Below are 20,241 nucleotides of genomic sequence, written 5' to 3'. Positions count from 1 at the left end.
CTAGGAATGCTACAAGGATGCATGCTATTGGTTAAGTGGTCTTTTGTGGTTTAAAGAGTGTGGCCTAGAAGTGCTAATAAAAGAGAACAACAATCAATCAATATTAAAAACCTTGGCCAAGGTTGAACATTGGAAGTTCCATCACTATAGCTTCCTTCAATTGTGATAACAAAGGAGTGTTGCTTTACTTAGTTAACCCCCCAATTATAGAGGAAAGTCAAGTAAAAGTAACTAACTTGAGTCACAAGTCCTAGTCTTACCCTAGGGAAGTCTAGTTTTAGTGCACTCTAAGTCAATTAGTAATTCTCAATTCTTAATCAACAATTGACATCCATTATTCAAGTGTCTCCAATGACTCAACCACTAGGCCAAGTGAGGGGATACTACTCCATATCTAAAGTTGGCATTTTCTCAAACACTTGGAGAGCAAGAATGAAAGACATAGTAAAATGGAGAGAAAAGAATTAGAATCAAAGCAATTCAACACAAGAGATTAACAACAATCAACAATGAACAACAATGAAAATGAAATCTTCAATGAATCAATAGAATCCAATAACAACAAAGTTGAATCTAAGACTTATGGGAATTGAACAATTACAAACACTAATTGAGATTAGAGAAGATGATCTATAACATGAACAAAGTAAATTGAGTGTGTAATGGATCTCACCAAGGAATGGTTGAGAATTGAGAAAATGAAGATGAATCCTAGAGAGAAGTTGGAGTTTCTCTCTCTACAAAATGTAACTAACTAAAACAAATCTCAAAACTTGTAAAATGAGTCTATGGAAGTGAATGTGTATCAATCCCCTTCAATCCTTGGCTCTTATGTGCATTTTGGCGCCAAAGTTGGTTGCTGAAAACCTTCCAAAATCGCCAGGCACGTGTTGCAATAAAAGAATCACGTGCGGACTACGACGCGTGCGCGCACGGTACGCGTGCGCGTCCCTGGCTAATTCTGCGATGTGCGCGCGAGCGCCTTGTGCGCGTACGCGTGCTTGGCCGAGATAAACTCTTTGGCTTTTTGTGCTTCTCCCCACTTACATGCTTCCTTCCTTGCTTCCTTTGATCCATGCCTAGCCTATTTCAATCATGGAATCACTAGCAAACACATCAAGGCATCTTATGGAATCAAAGAGGAACTAGAATTCATCAAAATAAGGCTTAAAAAGCATGTTTTTACACTTAAGCACAAATATGGGAGAGATAAGAAAACCATGCTAATTCATAGGCTAAATGTGACAAAAGGTTATCAAAACACTCTAAACTTAATACAAATTAAACCGTCAAATTGGGGTTTGTCAACCTCCCCACACTTAGACCTTAGCATGTCCTCATGCTAAAATAAGAAGGAACTAAGGGTTATGACATTTATTGAATGCAACTAAACTATATGAGTCCTATCTAAATGCAACTACCTAAAATAAATGCAAATGCTTAATTCAAACATATCAAATTGCCAAGAGAGCATGTGTAAGCACAAGGGCTAGGCAATAGGAATTAATTCCAAACCACAATTGTACTGAATTATCAAAAAGAATTTAAACTTGCAAGAATATAGATAATATGGGTGAACACATGTAGTTGAACTTTTGAACCCTCACCGGATGTGTATCCGCTCTATTCACTCAAGTGTTTAAGGGTCAATTCACTCAATTCTCTTCTAATCAAGCTTTCCAAAATTTGATTTTCTTCTAACAATCAACATTTATTCAATGCATGCATACATTCATCATGAGGTCTTTCATTTAGGTTGTAATGGGGTTAGGGTCAAGGTAGGATCATTTATGGTTAAGTGGACTAGGATTTGAATCTTTGATTAGCATAGACTTCCCCACCTAACTATATAATGACCTATACAAGTTCAAACTATTCTAACTACCCATTCTTCACTTTTTTCTTACATATTCATGCATCCTTATTTGATTCATAACACCTATGCATTGATTCCTTTTTATTGACTTCACTTTGGGACATTTTGTCCCCTCTTTATTATTTTTCCTTCTTTTTCCATATACAATTTTTTCCTTTTCTTTTCTTTTTCTTTTGTTTTTCTCATTTTCACTTTTATTTCTCTTTTTTTTTTCTTTTCATTTCTTTTTTTCTTTTGTCAAACTATATACCAGAACATCAATGCATAAGGTCTATTCATTTAATCAATACATGAGTATGTACCCAATTCCTAAACATGAAAGTGTACTACCCCTTTTATCCCATCCAATGTTCCCCAAGCCTCACCAACTTTGAATAATAAACACTCTCACTAGCCTAGGCTAATCAAAGATCCAAACAAGGACTTTTATTGGTTTTTCCACCTTGGGCTTGTAATGTGCTAAATTGAGAATAAGTTGGTTAAGCATAGGCTCAAAATTGGCTAACAATGGAGAGTAAAAGGTTGGCTATTTGAGTAAGTGGGCTAATGAAATAATGGCCTCAATCATATAAATGCATAAATACAAGAAATAAATGGACATATAGAATCAAGCAAATCAAGGATTACATTCATAGAAAGAGAACAAATTCACACAAGAATGGAAAATAAGTGGCTATAAAATATAACCACATCAATAGGCTCAAGTCTCACACGCTTGTGTTCTTAATTCAATACATGATTCACAAAGTATGAAATTCAAGCAAGTTCCATTAAAAATTTTCTTTCAATCAATTGGGTTGATGCCCTATATTTAAACTTCTTGGAAACTTTCAATGTTTGACTAGGCATTGTTGTGATTGAAAAATTCAAAAATTTTCTTAGTTCACCCTTTCCTTTTTCACTTAAAACCAATTTCCTATGCAAAAAGGGTGACTAAGTGTTTGCAAGTCAAAGTATGATTTCTAATCACAACCACGAACTAAAAAGAAAGATATGCAAAAATGTATAAAGAAAAATTCAACTAAAAGTAAAAGTATGAAATCTATCATCTAAAACATCTAAGGATATCCATAAGCATCAAAGTATCTAAAATCCAAAATAAATCCAAAATAAGTAGTAAAAATATCAAGCAGTAAAAGTATCCAAAATAAACTCAAAATACATCAAATATATACAAAGAGTGTGCAAAGTAAGATAGCTAGCAAAGTGGCCAAAATGTTCACCGGTATCTAATGATGCCACCGGCTACCTCTCCACACTTAAGATTAAGCATCGTCCTCGATGCTAATCCTGAGGATCAGGGATAGGTACACCAATAGGCTCTGGCTGTGGCTGTGGTACTGGCTGAGACTCTTGTGTCTGAGGTGGTGCCTCTATATGTGCTGGCTCATCCGCAGGAATACCCTCAGTCTGTAAATCTGTGTGCTCCTCCTCAAGGGTCTCCTCATCGGAACCGGAAGACTCTGGTAGAGGGGGCAGCTCAAGGACCTGGACTACAAACATCTGGTCAATCCGATCCAGGCGACTGGTGCACGAAATTGTGATCACTACTTTTCAAAACACAAACAATCCCTAGTAATGGCTCCAAAGACTTGGTGCTCAATACCATGGCATAAACACAACTTCGCACAACTAACCAGCAAGTGCACTGGGTCGTCCAAGTAATAAACCTTACGCGAGTAAGGGTCGATCTCACGGAGATTGGTGGTATGAAGCAAGCTATGGTCATCTTGTAAATCTCAGTCAGGCAGACTCAAATGGGTATGGTGATGAACGAAAATAACATAAAAGATAAAGATAGAGATACTTATGTAATTCATTGGTAGGAACTTCAGATAAGCGCATGAAGATGCCTTCCCTTCCGTCTCTCTGCTTTCCTACTGTCTTCATCCAATCCTTCTTACTCCTTTCCATGGCAAGCTCGTGTAGGGTTTCACCATTGTCAGTGGCTACCTCCCATCCTCTCATTGAAAGCGATTGCATATGCTCTATCACAGCATAGCGGAATTCATCTGTCGGTTCTCAATCAGGCCGGAATAGAATCAAGTGATTCTTTTGCGTCTGTCACTAACGCCCCGCCCTCAGGAGTTTGAAGCACGTCACAGTCATTCAATCATTGAATCCTACTCAGAATACCACAGACAAGGTTAGACCTTCCGGATTCTCTTGAATGCCGCCATCAGTTCTTGCCTATACCACGAAGACTCTGATCTCACGGAATGGCTGGCTCGTTTGTCAGGCGAGCACTCGGTTGTCAGGCGATCAACCATGCATCGTGCAATCAGAAATCCAAGAGATATTCACTAAGCCTCGAATGCTTGTAGAACAAGAATGGTTGTCAGTCACCTTGTTCATAGGTGAGAATGATGATGAGTGTCACGGATCATCACATTCATCAAGTTGAAGAACAAGTGATATCCTGGACAAATAACAAGCGGAATTGAATAGAAGAACAATAGTAATTGCATTAATACTCGAGGTACAGCAGAGCTCCACACCTTAATCTATGGTGTGTAGAAACTCCACCGTTGAAAATACATAAGAACAAGGTCTAGGCATGGCCGAATGGCCAGCCTCCCAGTGATCTAAGATAGCATAAAACTCAAAGATGGCTACCCCCCGATTGTCAAATACAATAGTAAAAGGTCCTACTTATAGAAAACTAGTAGCCTAAGGTGTACAAAGATGAGTAAATGACATAAAAATCCACTTTCGGGCCCACTTGGTGTGTGCTTGGGCTGAGCAATGAAGCATTTTCGTGTAGAGACTTGTCTTGGAGTTAAACGCCAGCTTTTATGCCAGTTTGGGCGTTTAACTCCCATTTAGGTGCCAGTTCCGGCGTTTAACGCTGGAATTTCTTGAGGTGACTTTGAACGCCGGTTTGGGCCATCAAATCTTGGGCAAAGTATGGACTATCATATATTGCTGGAAAGTCCAGGATGTCTACTTTCCAACGCCGTTGAGAGCGCGCCAATTGGGCTTCTGTAGCTCCAGAAAATCCACTTCGAGTGCAGGGAGGTCAGAATCCAACAGCATCTGCAGTCCTTTTCAGTCTCTGAATCAGATTTTTGCTCAGGTCCCTCAATTTCAGCCAGAAAATACCTGAAATCACAGAAAAACACACAAACTCATAGTAAAGTCCAGAAAAGTGAATTTTAATTAAAAACTAATAAAAATATACTAAAAACTAACTAGATCATACTAAAAACATACTAAAAATAATGCCAAAAAGCATACAAATTATCCGCTCATCACAACACCAAACTTAAATTGTTGCTTGTCCCCAAGCAACTGAAGATCAAATAAGATAAAAAGAAGAGAATATGCAATGAACTCCAAAAACATCTATGAAGATCAGTATTAATTAGATGAGCGGGGCTTTTAGCTTTTTGCCTCTGAACAGTTTTGGCATCTCACTCTATCCTTTGAAATTCAGAATGATTGGCTTCTTTAGGAACTCAGAATCCAGATAGTGTTATTGATTCTCCTAGTTAAGTATGATGATTCTTGAACACAGCTACTTGTTGAGTCTTGGCCGTGGCCCAAAGCACTCTGTCTTCCAGTATTACCACCGGATACATACATGCCACAGACACATAATTGGGTGAACCTTTTCAGATTGTGACTCAGCTTTGCTAAAGTCCCCAACTAGAGGTGTCCAGGGTTCTTAAGCACACTCTTATTGCCTTGGATCACAACTCTTTTTTTTTCTTTTTTCTCTCTTTTTCTATATTTTTTTCGGTTTTTTTTTCGCTTGCTTCCCCTTTTTTTCTTTTTTGTTTGTATTCACTGCTTTTTCTTGCTTCAAGAATCATTTTTATGATTTTTCAGATCCTCAGTAACATGTCTCCTTTTTCATCATTCTTTCAAGAGCCAATATTCATGAACCACAAATTCAAAAGACATATGCACTGTTCAAGCATACATTCAGAGAACAAAAGTGTTGCCACCACATAAAAATAATTAAACTGTTATAAAATTCAAAATTCATGCAATTCTTTTTCTTTTTCAATTAAGAACAATTCTTAAGAAAGGTGATGGATTCATAGGACATTCATAACTTTAAGGCATAGACACTAAGACACTAATGATCACAAGACACAAACATGGACAAACATAAAGCACAAAAATTCGAAAAACAGAAGAATAAAGAACAAGAAAATCAAGGAACGGGTCCACCTTAGTGATGGCGGCTCTTCCTTCCTCTTGAAGGTCCTATGGAGTGCTTGAGCTCCTCAATGTCTCTTCCTTGCCTTTGTTGCTCCTCTCTCATGATTCTTTGATCTTCTCTAATTTCATGGAGGAGAATGGAGTGTTCTTGATGCTCCACCCTTAGTTGTCCCATGTTGGAACTTAATTCTCCTAGGGAGGTGTTTAGTTGCTCCCAATAGTCTTGTGGAGGAAAGTGCATCCCTTGAGGTATCTCAGGGATCTCATGATGAGAGGGGTCTCTTGTGTGCTCCATCCTTTTCTTGGTAACGGGCTTATCCTCATCAATGGTGATGTCTCCCTCTATGTCAACTCCAACTGAATAACAGAGGTGACAAATGAGGTGAGAAAAGGCTAACCTTGCTAAGGTAGAGGACTTATCCGCCACCTTGTAGAGTTCTTGGGCTATAACCTCATGAACTTCCACATCTTCTCCAATCATGATGCTATGGATCATGATGGCCCGGTCTAAAGTAACTTCGGACCGGTTGCTAGCGGGAATGATTGAGCGTTGGATAAACTCCAACCATCCTCTAGCCACGGGTTTGAGGTCATGCCTTCTCAATTGAACCGGCTTGCCTCTTGAATCTCTCTTCCATTGTGCGCCCTCTTCACATATGATTGTGAGGACTTGGTCCAACCTTTGATCAAAGTTGACCCTTCTTGTGTAAGGATGTTCATCTCCTTGCATCATAGGCAAGTTGAACGCCACCCTCACACTTTCCGGACTAAAATCCAAGTATTTCCCCCGAACCATAGTAAGATAATTCTTTGGATCCGGGTTCACACTTTGATCATGGTTCTTGGTGATCCATGCATTGGCATAGAACTCTTGAACCATCAAGATTCCAACTTGTTGAATGGGGTTGGTAAGTACTTCCCAACCTCTTCTTTGGATCTCATGGCGGATCTCCGGATATTCACCCTTTTTGAGTGAAAAGGGGACCTCGGGGATCACCTTCTTCAAGGCCACAACTTCATAGAAGTGGTCTTGATGCACCCTTGAGATGAACCTATCCATCTCCCATGACTCGGAGGTGGAAGCTTTTGCCTTCCCTTTCCTCTTTCTAGAGGTTTCTCCGGCCTTGGATGCCATAAATGGTTATGGAAAAACGAAGAAGCAACGCTTTTACCACACCAAACTTAAAGGTTTGCTCGTCCTCGAGCAAAAGAAGAAAGAAGAGTGGAGGAGAAGAAGAAATGAAGAAGGAGGGAATGGCTTAGTGTATTCGGCCAAGGAGGGGGAGAAGTGGTGTTTTGGTTGTGTGAAAATGAAGGAGTGAAGAAGGGTATTTATAGGAGAGAGGGGAGATGGGGTTCGGCCATATTGGGTGGGTTTGGGAGGGAAAGTGGTTTGAATTTGAAGGGTGAGGTTGGTGGGGTTTTATGAAGGATGGATGTGAGTGGTAAAGAGAAAGATGGGATTTGATAGGTGAAGGGGTGATAGGTGAAGGGGTATTGAGGTGATTGGTGAATGGGGGAAGAAGAGAGAGAGTGGTGGTGGGGTTGGTGGGGATCCTGTGGGGTCCACAGATCCTGTGGTGTCAAGAAAAAGTCATCCCTGCACCAAATGTTGCTCAAAATCATGTTTTGAGCCATTTCTGGCGTTAAACGCCGGGCTGGTGCCCATTCCTGGCGTTTAACGCCAGGTTCTTGCCCTTTTCTGGCGTTTAACGCCAGTCTGGTGCCCCTTTCTGGCGTTAAACGCCCAGAATGGTGCCAGACTGGGCGTTAAACGCCCAACTGCTAGGTTTACTGGCGTTTGAACGCCAGCAACATCTTCCTCCAGGGTGTGCTGTTTTTCTTCCTGTTTTTCATTTTGCTTTTTGCTTTTTCAATTGATTTTGTGACTTCTTATGATCATCAACCTACAAAAAACATAAAATAACAAAAGAAACTATATAAATTATAACCATTGGGTTGCCTCCCAACAAGCGCTTCTTTAATGTCAGTAGCTTGACAGAGGGCTCTCATGGAGCCTTACAGATACTCAGAGCAATGTTGGAACCTCCCAACACCAAACTTAGAGTTTGAATGTGGGGGTTCAACACCAAACTTAGAGTTTGGTTGTGGCCTTCCAACACCAAACTTAGAGTTTGACTGTGGGGGCTCTTCTTGACTCTGATTTGAGAGAAGCTCTTCATGCTTCATCTCTATGGTGACAGAGGGGTATCCTTGAGCCTTAAACACAAAGGATTCTCCATTCACTTGAATGATCAGTTTACCTCCATCAACATCAATTACAGCCTTTGCTGTGGCTAGGAAGGGTCTGCCAAGGATGATGGTTTCATCCATGCACTTCCCAGTCTCTAGGACTATGAAATCAGTAGGGATGTAATGGTCTTCAATCTTAACCAAAACATTCTCTACAAGTCCATAAGCTTGTTTTCTTGAGTTGTCTGCCAACTCTAGTGAGATTTTTGCAGCTTGTACCTCAAAGATCCCTAGCTTCTCCATTACTGAGAGAGGCATGAGGTTTACACTTGACCCTAAGTCACACAAAGCCTTCTTGAAGGTCATGGTGCCTATGGTACAAGGTATGGAAAATTTTCCAGGATCTTGTCTCTTTTGAGGTAATTTCTGCCTAGACAAGTCATCCAGTTCTTTGGTGAGCAAAGGAGGTTCATTCTCCCAAGTCTCATTTCCAAATAACTTGTCATTTAGCTTCATGATTGCTCCAAGGTATTTAGCAACTTGCTCTTCAGTGACATACTCATCCTCTTCAGAGGAAGAATACTCATCAGAGCTCATGAAGGGCAGAAGTAAGTCCAATGGAATCTCTATGGTCTCATTTTGAGCCTCAGATTCCCATGGTTCCTCATTGGGTAACTCATTGGAAGTTGGTGCACGCCCATTGAGGCCTTCCTCAGTGGCGTCCACTTCCTCTCCATCCTCTCCAAATTCGGCCATGTTTATGGCTTTGCACTCTCCTTTTGGATTTTCTTCTGTGTTGCTTGGGAGAGTACTTGGAGGGAGTTCAGTAACTTTCTTGCTCAGCTGTCCCACTTGTGCCTCCAAATTTCTAATGGAGGATCTTGTTTCATTCATGAAACTTTGAGTGGTTTTGATTAGATCAGAGACCATGGTTGCCAAGTCAGAGGTATTCTGCTTAGGATTCTCTGTCTGTTGCTGAGAAGATAATGGAAAAGATTTGCCATTGTTAAACCTGTTTCTTCCACCATTATTACTGAAACCTTGTTGAGGTCTCTCTTGACTCTTCCATGAGAGATTTGGGTGATTTCTCCATGAAGAATTATAGGTGTTTCCATAGGGTTCTCCTAGGTAATTCACCTCTTCCATTGAGGGGTTCTCAGGATCATAAGCTTCTTCCTCAGATGAAGCCTCCTTAGTACTGCTTGGTGCATTTTGCATTCCAGACAGACTTTGAGAAATCAAATTGACTTGTTGAGTCAATATTTTATTCTGAGCCAAAATGGCGTTCAGAGTGTCAATCTCAAGAACTCCTTTCTTCTGACTAGTTCCATTGTTCACAGGATTCCTTTCAGAAGTGTACATGAATTGGTTATTTGCAACCATCTCAATTAGCTCTTGAGCCTCTGTAGGCGTCTTCTTCAGATGAAGAGATCCTCCAGCAGAGCTATCCAAAGACATCTTAGATAGTTCAGAGAGACCATCATAGAAAATACCTATGATGCTCCATTCAGAAAGCATGTCAGAAGGACATTTTCTGATTAATTGTTTGTATCTTTCCCAAGCTTCATAGAGGGATTCTCCATCCTTCTGTCTGAAAGTTTGGACCTCCACTCTAAGCTTGCTCCATCTTTGAGGTGGAAAGAACTTTGCCAAGAAGGCATTGACTAGCTTTTCCCAAGAGTCCAGGCTTTCTTTAGGTTGAGAGTCCAACCATATCCTAGCTCTGTCTCTTACAGCAAAAGGGAATAGCATCAGTCTATAGACCTCAGGGTCAACCCCATTAGTCTTGACTGTGTCACAGATTTGCAAGAATTCAGCTAAGAACTGATGAGGATCTTCCATTGGAAGTCCATGGAACTTGCAATTCTGTTGCATTAGAGAAACTAATTGAGGCTTAAGCTCAAAGTTGTTTGCTCCAATGGCAGGGATAGAGATGCTTCTCTCATAAAAATCAGGAGTGGGTGCAGTAAAGTCACCCAGCATCTTCCTTGCAATGTTTGCATTATTGTTGTTTTCGGCTGCCATGTCTTCTTCTACTTTGAAGAATTCGGTCAGGTCCTCTAAAGAGAGTTGTGCTTTGGCTTCTCTTAGCTTTCTCTTCAAGGTCCTTTCAGGTTCAGGGTCAGCTTCAACAAGAATGCCTTTGTCTCTGCTCCTGCTCATATGAAAGAGAAGAGAACAAGAAAATGTGGAATCCTCTATGTCACAGTATAGAGATTCCTTGAGGTATCAGAGAAAAAGAGAAATAGAAAGAAGAAGGAGAAGAAGAATTCGAACTTTAATTAGATAAGGTTCGAATTGTGCATTGAGAAGGAGTGGTACTCCATAAATAGAAGGATGTGAGAAGGAGGGAAGTAATTTTTCGAAAATTAATTAAAATATTTTGAAAACATTTTTGAAAAACACTAATTGATTTTCGAAAATAAAAGTGGAAAAGAAATCAAGTGATTTTTGAAAAAGATTTTTAAATTAGAAATCAAAAAGATTTGATTGAAAACTATTTTGAAAAAGATGTGGTTAAGAATATATGATTGGTTTTAAAAAGATGTGATTGAAAAGATATGATTTGAAAACAATTAAAAAAAATTTGATTTTAAAAATTAATGACTTGCCTAACAAGAAAAGATATGATTCAAACATGAAACCTTCCTCAACAGAAAAGGCAAAAAATGTTCAATCAAATCATTAATTGTTAGTAAGTATCTTTGAAAAAGGAAAGAAATTAATTTTGAAAACATTTGATTGAAAAGATATGATTTGAAAAAGATTTGATTTTGAAAAACTTTGAAAACTTGAAAAAAAATTGATTTTGAAAACAAAATCTTCCCCCTAGCACCATCCTGGCGTTAAACGCCCAGAATGGTATCCATTCTGGGCGTTTAACGCCCAAAATGCACCCTTTTTGGGCGTTAAACGCCCAACCAGGTACCCTGGCTGGCGTTTAAACGCCAGTCTGCCTTCTTCACTGGGCATTTTTGAATGCCCAGCTTTTTCTGTATAATTTCTCTGCAGTATGTTCTGAATCTTCAATTCTCTGTATTATTGACTTGAAAAGACACAAATAAAAAAATATTTTTGGATTTTTAATAATCAAAATGCAACAAGAATCAAATAACAATGCATGCAAGACACCAAACTTAGCAGTTTGTATACTATTGACACTATATGAGACACATAAACACTCAAGTCAAAAGAATTCAAAGATCAGAGTAAGAAATCATCAAGAATTACTTGAAGATCTTTAAGACACATGAATGAATGCATGCAATTGACACCAAACTTAGGATGAGACACTAGACTCAAGCAAGAAACATCAAATATTTTTGGTTTTTATGGTTTTTGTGAATTTTTTTTTTTTGTGATTTTCGAAAATTAAGTGGAAAAAGATATCAAAATTCTTAATGAGAATTCCAGGAATCAGTGCAATGCTAGTCTAAGACTCCGGTCCAGGAATTAGACATGGCTTCACAGCCAGCCAAGCTTTCAAAGAAAGCTTCGGTCCAAAACACTAGACATGGCCAAAGGCCAGCCAAGCCTTAGCAGATCACTGCTCCAAAAGCAAGATTGATAAAAAATCAACAAGCTCTTGTGATGATAAGTTGAAACCTCGGTCCAATGAAATTAGACATGGCTTCACAGCCAACCAGATTTCAACAAATCATCATGAAACTCTAGAATTCATCTTCAAGAACTTCGAAAAAAAAATAAATGCCTAATCTAAGCAACAAGATGAACCGTCAGTTGTCCATACTCAAGAACAATCCCCGGCAACGGCGCCAAAAACTTGGTGCACGAAATTGTGATCACTACTTTTCAAAACACAAACAATCCCTAGTAATTGCTCCAAAGACTTGGTGCTCAATACCATGGCATAAACACAACTTCGCACAACTAACCAGCAAGTGCACTGGGTCGTCCAAGTAATAAACCTTACGCGAGTAAGGGTCGATCCCACGGAGATTGGTGGTATGAAGCAAGCTATGGTCATCTTGTAAATCTCAGTCAGGCAGACTCAAATGGGTATGGTGATGAACGAAAATAACATAAAAGATAAAGATAGAGATACTTATGTAATTCATTGGTAGGAACTTCAGATAAGCGCATGAAGATGCCTTCCCTTCCGTCTCTCTGCTTTCCTACTGTCTTCATCCAATCCTTCTTACTCCTTTCCATGGCAAGCTCGTGTAGGGTTTCACCATTGTCAGTGGCTACCTCCCATCCTCTCATTGAAAGCGATTGCATATGCTCTGTCACAGCATAGCGAAATTCATCTGTCGGTTCTCAATCAGGCCGGAATAGAATCCAGTGATTCTTTTGCGTCTGTCACTAACGCCCCGCCCTCAGGAGTTTGAAGCACGTCACAGTCATTCAATCATTGAATCCTACTCAGAATACCACAGACAAGGTTAGACCTTGTAACATCCCTTCCAGCAAAATACCTTGCTTAAGTCAGGGTATTTCTACTAGAAAGAACGTTACGTGACCTTTTCTAATATTAACTACTTAATTACTGAGCCTTTGTATCGATTTCGCGTTTTAGTTTTAAGGAAATGCTAGAAAATTTTGTTTTTATTCATTAAAGACATGCATCAAGGATAAACATTGCAAATAGTAATAACAATCACAGAGGTATTATTATTAGTAATTCTTATACATAGGAAGTCATATAAACCAAAATACAATACCTACCCCTCTAATAAAATAAAACTTCAAAGGACAAGAGCGAGGGGACTCTATGAAAGCAATTAAAACCATAAAGAAAACCTACTAATCGCTCGCAGCTTCAAATTGCGTCTTCAAACCTGTGTCACTGAAAGGGTGGAAAATTTGGGGGTGAGAACCAAACCACATGTTCTCAGTAGAGGTCGAGAATGCCGTGAAAGTAAAGAATAAAGCGCAAATAGTTAATTACATTCAGAGACATCTAAAAGAAAATTAACCTTCTTTAAAAGTATTAGTTAATTATTCAAAATGCCAGACCCATATTTTCTTTATAAAACTCTTAAAAGTTTCCTAGACTGTATGAATGACCAACCTGTTCCAAGCATAGGTTCATTAAGTCTATGCTGAACCAGTTTGATACTTTATACAAAACTAGACCTCAAGCATACCAGTCACGGCCTCAGGCCCAAACAACTCAATCAACATCCAATCACTACATTCCAAGCAATCAGTTACAAACACAGGTAATGGGGTTCAAACACAATCAAGAGCATTTATATCAAGTATAGCAATTAGCAGTTACACAGGATTATTCATTTAGGCAAGCCAATTACAATATCCACACCCAAACAATGTCACATAGATGCATATGATGAATGTCTAGTCCTAGTGCAGGCCATGAGCTCATGTGTCGGTTGGCTGCCCGCAATCCCGACATTTATCCGGTCACGAGTAATCCCGATTTTCCGAATACGATTTTCCGTTCCTAAATAAATGCGCATATGATAATAGCCGCTCATTTGAGACAGCCTCTGCTTACTGCAGGAAAATATATATATACTCTGCTCTGCTCTGGGGAAGCGGAAAATGGCTGTAGGTAACTTAGTTTCCCTACAGAAACTCTGGGTTGCATTAAGCAACTAGTATATATTAAATATAGCTCTGGGTTGCATCAAGCAACTAATATATATATATATATAGCTCTGGGTTGCATCAAGCAACTAAAATATAGATATAAATATCTCTTTATTATATTACTCTTCTCTTTATTTCTCTTTACTTTGTTCTGGTTTCTCTTTTCTCTGTTCTGGTTTCTCTTTTCTCTGTTCTGGTTTCTCTTTTCTCTATATCTCTTTACTTTCTCTGAATACTCAACGATCTCATATACCAAATAATCTCTTCTTAAAAGAATCATTGAAGTTTCTATCATTAAATAAGCCTTAAATATTTATTTTGATTAAGTCCTTATACTTTTATAAAAATTCGGACATAATCTCCCCTGAAAATAGGACTTAACCACCCTTACGGGTTCAAACCAAACAATTCACTTTACTCTTTTCAATCTTTCCAGCATCACATCAACTCAGAATCAAGCAAAATTCCACATTGAATCAGCCGTATAGCACTAAGGTTCATCTTTAGTTTTATAAACTCATAACTGTCACTAGGACATCCTCAACACTCTATCTTCTTTTCTGTTTTTAATATAGCAAATAAACTCGGAATTGCGCAAACTTTATGTCCAGGCGTTCGTCTTAAAATAAGCTTTCTAACAAACTAAAGATCATAATTTTCTGGTTTCTCTAGCCTTAGGAATAAAGGAAAAACCGAGACTGCTCTGCAGTGCGAAAAACCAGAAAAACAGCAGCAGCATGTGACATTCAAAATTCAATATAAAATCCAAGTTAAATCCAATGACTTTAAAAATTAATACAGTTCAACTTCACTCATCCAGGTTTCTTTTCCAATTGATTTCAGGTCAATATCACTTTTAATGAAGAAGTTATATAACTTAGAAGCTGACTAATGTTCTGCAGAATTCTGCTTTAAAAGTTAATGAACTTATCTTCTTCCAAGTCCCATAACTTATTCATTAAAATATGGATAGCCCTGAAATTTAAGTTACATATGCTAAACATACTTAATTTTCACCTCCAATTGGTTGCATCTCAATATCTATCCAGGATCAAAAGTTATAAATTCTCAAAGTTACTGATTTAAGAAAACAGAATCTGGTTTTTTCTGCATAATGCGTCATCTTTCAAAAATTCATATCTTTAAAACTACCAGTCCAATTGTTCTGAAATTTTACGGCATTAAAATAGTAAGAATAAAATTTCATTTAAAATTGGTTTCGCTTCAAAATTCAATTCAGAACATTCATAGCAGAGCTAACAAGTTACCACTGTTCCAAAAATTCTGCAGTAAAAATCAGATCCCACAACCATTATTCAAAAATTCACCATAAATCTTATGTTTAATGAAAAGGTCTCAAACTCTCCAATTCAGTCCAAGTTATTCCCAAGTTTAACCAGGACTTGGTTCAACGCAATTCCGATCATCACAGACTTAGTTACAGTCTTTCAAAGTTACTGTTTTCACTTAAAGGTAATGCAGAAATTCAGTTTTTAAGGCTTAACTTTGAAAAATCATAACTAAATCTTCAGTTAATACGAAACCTTCAAATTTAAATCCTAACAACTACACTTATTGAAGTTTACTCAGATTTTACTCTCATACCACTTCGATCACTAGCAAATTACTAGGCCGTCGTCAAAGTAACCTTTCTATTTTGAAAACCAGATTCTTAATAATAGTTCAGTCTTTTAGGCCCTAATTCTTCAACAATTCTCAATCCAGTATCAAATATATCAAATGATTATCTTAGTCTCAACCATTTATACATAATCAGTCGAAACCACAATCCTCTACTAATCTCAAGTCACTTTCATAGCCATAGCAATATACCAAACAACCATTTCAACAACCAACAATCAATAATTCAATCATCTACCATACCTAATTACAATCAATTCTATCACAGCACCAAGCACAATTGCAATCACAATCCAACATTCATATAATCAATTAATTACTCAGCTATTAATACTATTTGCAGTTATTCAGTAAACCTTGTTGGCATTCCTAAATTAAAATCATTTTAAACCCCCTACCTCGATTTATCGAAATCCACAGAATTTTGGGATGCAGCAACCATCAATTTCTAACCCGCAGCAGTAAAACTCTTGCAGCTAGCTACAGCATAACAGCAGCAACATCAACGACCTCAACACCAATTGTGATTTCTCAGGAGATAAACTGACAACTAGAACAAAGCCATATGCTACTATAATTAGGACAGAGTATAACGGATGAACAAAATGATAGAAGAGTAAGGGAGAAAAGGTTACAGGTTTAAGAAACAGAAAATTGGCATTGGGACTGGAACAAAGAGGATGATGCTGGCCAGATTGAAAGATGGTGGCAGCAAATTGTTTTCTCTGATAGCAAGCTCCAACCACGGCAGCTCCAACGGATATGGCACGACAAGGTACATCAAAGGCAGAGACATGGTTGACCCAAAGTAACAAAGCCACGGTGATGGCGGCTCCGGCAGCTAGGACGCGACCTAGTCCGTCACCAACAGCAGTAGCGACCACGAACCCCAGTCACGGCGACGACACCAGCGGCGATCCCCACCAACATCGCCTCTTCTTTTCCTGGCAACGAGCCCACAACAGAGCTCCCTTTCCTCTTCCAATTCGCGCTCCTCTCCCCTGTTCTGTTCGACGTCAGTGACAACCTTCCAGAGACAATAGCGATCCTCCTTCCTCTCTTCTTACTCTGTTCCATCACTCTTTCTCCCTGTTCTCCGTTTTTCCCCTGCCTTCCCTCTTTCCCCTTCCTTTCTTTTCCCTTTCTGTTTTCCCCCTCGAGCTCCCCGTTCCCTTTCTTTCCCTTTCTGATTGTAGATTTAGGGATTTAGTATATAAAATAGGAATTTGTGATATTAAGATTAAAATTAAAATTTTATAAAAGAATATGGATAGATATGAATAGATATTTTGATAAAATTGGAAGGAAGAGTACTTTTAAAATCAAATATACTCTCTTAAAATATTTAAGAGCATCATTTATCAACATATTGCTAAGTGGAATTAATTATTTATAATTTAAATTATAAAATAAGCATATTAATCACATTTTTATAAAATATAGTTTAAACTTAATACTAATTATTCAAATTAAATGATATAACCTTTTATTATTTTTCTATTACTAAAATTATACAAAATATTTTATTATAATAAGATTACTTTAAAATATTAATTGATTCAAAATAAAACTATCTCCGATTCTATTTAATTAGTTCTAATAAAATAATTTCTAAAATTATAAAGTTTAAACTCAATAAGGTAAAATCACAATTTATTCATAATTAGATTTTCAAAAATGCGGGATGTTACAGACCTTCCGGATTCTCTTGAATGCCGCCATCAGTTCTTGCCTATACCACGAAGACTCTGATCTCACGGAATGGCTGGCTCGTTTGTCAGGCGAGCACTCGGTTGTCAGGCGATCAACCATGCATCGTGCAATCAGAAATCCAAGAGATATTCACTAAGCCTCGAATGCTTGTAGAACAAGAATGGTTGTCAGTCACCTTGTTCATAGGTGAGAATGATGATGAGTGTCACGGATCATCACATTCATCAAGTTGAAGAACAAGTGATATCTTGGACAAAGAACAAGCGGAATTGAATAGAAGAATAATAGTAATTGCATTAATACTCGAGGTACAGCAGAGCTCCACACCTTAATCTATGGTGTGTAGAAACTCCACCGTTGAAAATACATAAGAACAAGGTCTAGGCATGGCCGAATGGCCAGCCTCCCAGTGATCTAAGATAGCATAAAACTCAAAGATGGCTACCCCCCGATTGTCAAATACAATAGTAAAAGGTCCTACTTATAGAAAACTAGTAGCCTAAGGTGTACAAAGATGAGTAAATGACATAAAAATCCACTTTCGGGCCCACTTGGTGTGTGCTTGGGCTGAGCAATGAAGCATTTTCGTGTAGAGACTTGTCTTGGAGTTAAACGCCAGCTTTTATGCCAGTTTGGGCGTTTAACTCCCATTTAGGTACCAGTTCCGGCGTTTAACGCTGGAATTTCTTGAGGTGACTTTGAACGCCGGTTTGGGCCATCAAATCTTGAGCAAAGTATGGACTATCATATATTGCTGGAAAGCCCAGGATGTCTACTTTCCAACACCGTTGAGAGCGCGCCAATTGGGCTTTTGTAGCTCCAGAAAATCCACTTCGAGTGCAGGGAGGTCAGAATCCAACAGCATCTGCAGTCCTTTTCAGTCTCTGAATCAGATTTTTGCTCAGGTCCCTCAATTTCAGCCAGAAAATACCTGAAATCACAGAAAAACACACAAACTCATAGTAAAGTCCAGAAAAGTGAATTTTAATTAAAAACTAATAAAAATATACTAAAAACTAACTAGATCATACTAAAAACATACTAAAAACAATGCCAAAAAGCATACAAATTATCCGCTCATCAGCGACGCATGATCTGGCGCTTACTGCGCTCCATGTACCGGAAGAGACGCTGAACTAACAAGTAAATCGGCTGAGGTGCGGCTGCGGTAGATGCTCCCGCAGGGGCTGATGATGAAGAGGGTCCAGCTCCCTCAACTGCTGCTCTGGCTCGAGATCGACGGCGCGAGGCGGGCCTCTCGTGCACCCAGGATCCCCACGGAATAGTAACGGGCTCCTTCTGAGGGAGCGGTAGAGGTGGTGATACATCATCCTGGTGCCACGGAACTCCGGCCCGCTGAATCATCTGAGTGACCAAGACCGGAAAAGGAAAGAGACCTCGGATGTGGGCTCTCCACATGAACCGCCTGATCAGTTGGGGGTAATAAACCTCTTTTCCCTCCATCACACAGCTGATCAGGATCAACATAGCAACTGGGATCTCTGTGAAGTGAGTCATAGGCATGATGTAATGAGCGAAAATCTGCTGCCAAGTCTTGGCCTCTCGGCTCAGATAACTAAAGTGCATCCCCTTGGGTGTCGTGTTATCGGCATCCATAACCCAAGGAGCATTTGGAGTAGCTACCACTGCCCTCAATGCCTCAAAATCAAAAGTCATGCAATGAAGGTCTATCTCGGCCTGCATGAATGCATCAGTGTCTCTGGTCTTAGGCCGGCAAGTAAGGGCATCCTCTATGGCCTGCTCTGTGATGGGTACCTCAATCCCCCTAACAAGTACCGAATCAAGGGTGTGGCGGAAGAAATTGCAGTAGAACTCCTGCACCCAAGATCGGTTCACCCGGCTCAATTCCCTATCCAGAAAAGTCAAACCCATCCGGTCAATACGCTGGTGGATGATGTCGGTCAAATCTGATGGAATAAGCAGTTTCTTCTCAGTATTCAGATTCTTTGAATTGTAGCTTGGGAATCTGAGTTCACAGTAGAGATTGGGAAATTTGACCGTATCCTGAGCCAGTAGTAATTGGTTTGCCTTATCTATGTCATTTAAAGGGTTTTGAGCATAGGCAAGCAGTGAAGCAAAAGTGGGGTTTGGTGTTTTCTTCCTCTTTTTGGAAGATGATGCTTTTCCTTTCCCTTTTTCCGACATCCTGAAAAATAGAATAGAATATAGGCATTTAAGCATTTAGCACGAAACGAGTAAAACATGTTCAGGATGTAAAGTAGATGGCAAGCAAATATGATGTGAATAAAACTTGAAACATGGACGGTAAGTAAAAAACAGAAAACATAGCCATAAACCAAGAGTTCAATGTTTCAAACAATGTGCACAATTTATAAGGAATAGGCATGTTCACCATCATGACTCAAGGTAATGGTCAAAATGGTTAAAGTGCAAGTGAATGTCAATTCCAGGAGTCAGATAGAAACGGAAATTAGCCCAATTATGAACTTGTGTGCATTAGGTAAAGGTTTAGAGAATGAATATGCCAAGTTCAATTTGTCATAATTTTCGAAAATCGGGCAGCATTCCGGCTTAAAATTGGACATTTCTGGATAGCAACATAGCACAAGTAGCATGATTACAGTATCAACCAATCACAGTAGCAATAAGAAGGCATTCAGGCAGCACAAATTGCATACAGAGCAACTCAAAATTGGCACTTAGCAGACAAGTAAACAAACAGAAAATAAACACGAACGGAGCACTTATCAGGCCTAGAATCCTCTATCCAGCCCTAGCTACCTAACCGCAATTATTTCTAACTAATCTTAACATACAACATTTGAATTCAGACTATCTAACAGAAAATTACAGTAATTAACAGAAATGAACAATTAACGAGAACAAAAATTGGGGCAGGAACCTGGGAGCGGGGAAGAACCGAGAATGGAAAGGGGAAACGGGACTGGGGTAGAGGCAGAATCAAAGAGAGGTGCCGCCGTGGACGGTGGTGGTGAAAGTGGCAGCAGCGACGGTTTTGCAAGAGAGCAGAGGGAGAGAGTGAGTGGCGGTGAGGAGATGAGAGAGAGAGCGAATGGAAGTGGTTGTGG

The 20,241-nt window shown here is 39.1% G+C and overlaps 1 long non-coding RNA gene and 1 other non-coding gene across 2 annotated transcripts; one reads left to right on the top strand and one right to left on the bottom strand.

Annotated features, from left to right (window-relative positions):
- The first annotated feature begins 9,751 nt into the window (after positions 1 to 9,751).
- Positions 9,752 to 9,859, top strand: LOC130963964 (small nucleolar RNA R71). The gene has a single exon (XR_009080078.1). It is a non-coding gene; the product is annotated as a small nucleolar RNA R71 (small nucleolar RNA).
- Positions 9,860 to 10,981: 1,122 nt separating this feature from the next.
- LOC130960197 (uncharacterized) lies at positions 10,982 to 16,626 on the bottom strand. The gene is made up of 3 exons (XR_009079032.1): positions 16,093 to 16,626; positions 15,856 to 16,007; positions 10,982 to 13,049 (listed from the first exon to the last, which is right to left on the bottom strand). It is a non-coding gene; the product is annotated as an uncharacterized LOC130960197 (long non-coding RNA).
- Positions 16,627 to 20,241: the final 3,615 nt, after the last annotated feature.

This window comes from Arachis stenosperma, chromosome 2 (genome assembly GCF_014773155.1).
Source record: "Arachis stenosperma cultivar V10309 chromosome 2, arast.V10309.gnm1.PFL2, whole genome shotgun sequence".
NCBI lineage: Eukaryota > Viridiplantae > Streptophyta > Magnoliopsida > Fabales > Fabaceae > Arachis > Arachis stenosperma.
This window is presented reverse-complemented; position numbering and strand designations above follow the sequence as displayed.